The sequence below is a fragment of the Dendrobates tinctorius genome, unplaced genomic scaffold (assembly GCF_039654945.1).
Source record: "Dendrobates tinctorius isolate UK_male_01 unplaced genomic scaffold, ASM3965494v1 ptg000257l, whole genome shotgun sequence".
NCBI lineage: Eukaryota > Metazoa > Chordata > Amphibia > Anura > Dendrobatidae > Dendrobates > Dendrobates tinctorius.
In genome coordinates, this window is record NW_027361924.1 from 6,349,668 (window position 1) to 6,352,859 (window position 3,192).

Below are 3,192 nucleotides of genomic sequence, written 5' to 3' on the forward strand. Positions count from 1 at the left end.
TCAGGAACTGGTCAGGATCACGGACTATTGGCCCAGCTGGCACAGTCAGGAACTGGCCATGATCACGGACTATTAGCCCTGTGGTAGGGGCCGGGATTGGGGGGTGGACCGCTGCTTACCAGACGAGACAAAGACGAGACGGAGACAGATTCCACTTGCAACAGTTCCGGATCTTTATTCGTCGTCCTCCTGACGACCACAACCATGCACCGCAGCTTCTTTACAGCACTCTATCTCCAGGCCCGGGTACCTGCACCTTTGCTCCAGTCAAAGAAACGTCCCTCGCGGATCTTTCGCTGGGGCTGTCCTAGACCAAACTACCGCCAGCACTTCACCTTGCCGAGGTCGTCGTCCAATCGGCACCCCCGGGGCCTCACTTGTCCTGCGGTACGTCGTGTCAGAGTCACCGCCTCGTCTGTCCTGCGGTATGCTGTGTCAGGGCCACCCCCCTGACTATCTTCTCCTGTCAGTCCCACGGTCAAGCTCTTCACCGTTCCGTTTTGAGTCATCTTCTGTCGAGCTCCTCCGACTGACTCCCTGGAACCCCAACCACTCCTACTTATCCCCTCTCTCACCGGGAATTCCCCTCCTGGGTTCCTATCTCCCCGCCCCCCATGACTAAGCATTTCTCGAACCATAAGCTGTTGTTAAGTCCTAAGCTACTCTCCCCTGCCATCTTGTGGTCATTTCTCGGTACTGCACTCTCCTATCTCTCCTTTCCTTTAGCTGTCACCCTTCTAACCTGTCAATCTCCGTCTCTAGTGCAGAAACCGTCCCCGCCTACTACCAGTCAAGTCTGTCCGTCAAGTCACCTTCCCCACAGCCCAGCTGCCACAGTCAGGAACTGGCCACAATTACAGATTATTGGCCCAGCTGGCACAGTCAAGAACTGTCCACGATCACAGATTATAGGCCCAGCTGGCACAGTCTGGAACTGGCCATGATCACGGACTATTGGCCAAGCTGGCACAGTCAAGAACTGTCCACGATCACAGATTATAGGCCCAGCTGGCACAGTCTGGAACTGGCCATGATCACGGACTATTGGCCCAGCTGGCACAGTCAGGAACTGGCCATGATCATGCACTATTGGCCCAGTTGCCACCATCAGGAACTGGCCATGATCACGGACTATTGGCCCAGCTGGCACAGTCAGGAACTGGCCATGATCATGCACTATTGGCCCAGTTGCCACCATCAGGAACTGGCCATGATCACGGACTATTGGCCCAGCTGGCACAGTCAGGAACTGGCCATGATCATGCACTATTGGCCCAGTTGCCACCATCAGGAACTGGCCATGATCACGGACTATTGGTCCAGCTGGCACAGTCAGGAACTGTCTAGGATCACGGACTACACTGGCACTTTACGTGAACATGCAGAATACCAACCTGCCTGGTTATTAATACACGCATCCTGTTCTTCCTGGGTGGGATTACACAGAGGGGGCACGTTAGATCGATGCGCGCCAGTCCCCTCTAAGGAAAAAAGAGACAAATGTAAGTAGGATTAAAAAATAACTACATGGTTTTAATCCAGAAGAAGCAAAAACACAGTTGTTGGTAACTATATCTGTAGCTATCGGGCCCTAATAACTGAGGGGCCCTTAAGACACTCCTGTATTATTAATGGCACAAGGGAGGTCGGACCCAGGAACTTCATTAACACGCAACTCAGAGATGGAGAAAACAAAATAATAAAAGCAAAAAGGCGTAAATCCCCTTTGATCCTGATATATACTGTATATAATATTAATGGTTATTGTGAATGTAAACTTACCACAAGAGCCCCTGAAACAACACAAGACGTTCCAGAGACCTAGACAGGAGAGAGGAGAGTAATATATAAATAATATAGATTTTATGCAGAATCTTTTTTCGTGTTCTTCTCTAATCTTATAAAAAAAATTTAAAAAAAACTTTTTTGGAGGGCAAAGAAAAAGAATAGTGAAAAAAAAAATAGAATAGAATTTTAAATACCTGTGATCTGAAAAAATATTTGCCCATATTCTGGATTTATAGTAATACATTCTATATATACATTGAATACAAAAAGTCTACACGCCCCTTTTATAATACCATGTTTTTGTCATGCAAAAAAAAAAAAAAAAATCTTATTTAGAAGAATCATTTTAGAACTTTTCCACCTTTAATGTTGCCTATAAACTGCACAATTCCATTGAAAACAAACTGAAAATCTTTTTAGGTGGAAAAAGAAAAAATAAAGAAGTAAAATAATGATGTTGCATAAATTTGCACACCCTTATATTAATACTTTGTTGAAGTTCCCTGTGAATTTCCGACATCATTCTTTCTTTTTGGGTCGGGGTCTATTAGCGCGGCACATCTAGAATTGGTGATCTTTGCCCCCTCTTCTTTGCAGTAGCTCCACGTCTCGGATCGGTTACAGAGTGGCGGTATTTATTTATTATGTATTTTACTCTTCATTTCCTATCTTGTGCTCTCAGTACATGGTTTGTCACATTTTATTTCCAGAACCGTGGTGCTTAAAATGTTTCAGTAATGTCCAAGACCCCGTGGATACTTACACGAATGCGCCATCATTTACAACGACCTAGAAAAAAAGAGAGAAACATAAGAATAAATCAGATCTGTAGGGGTTGTAATAACAGACATCCCCAAAAACTCTGCCCCCATCGGATCATATAGCGTGCAGAGTTTATGGTGGCACTCCGCTTACGTGAAGGTGAGAGGATACATAGAGGTGTGCGGTTTCATGGAGCTATACATATTTCGTTTAATAGCAACATTTACCAACTTTCTGCTCAATACATCAGTGAAACAAGAAAAATCTAAATAGCTGAACACAACTAGTATAACAAGTGGGATCTCCAAATTCTGCAAAAAATGCCACTATTAGTGACTACTGCCATCTTGGGAATATTGACCCCTTCATTACCAGTGTCTTTAGTACTTAGGAGAGCACCGCTGGCTGTCATAACCTGCTGCCCCTCTGGCTGATATATAACCTGCTGCCCCTCTGGCTGTTATAACCTGCTGCCCCTCTGGCTGATATATAACCTGCTGCCCCTCTGGCTGATATATAACCTGCTGCCCCTCTGGCTGTTTTAACCTGCTGCCCCTCTGGCTGTTATGACCTGCTGCACACATGATGCATTGCCAGACACCAGCTATTTGCAGCATTCGTGAAGAATCTTTCACCCTTTCC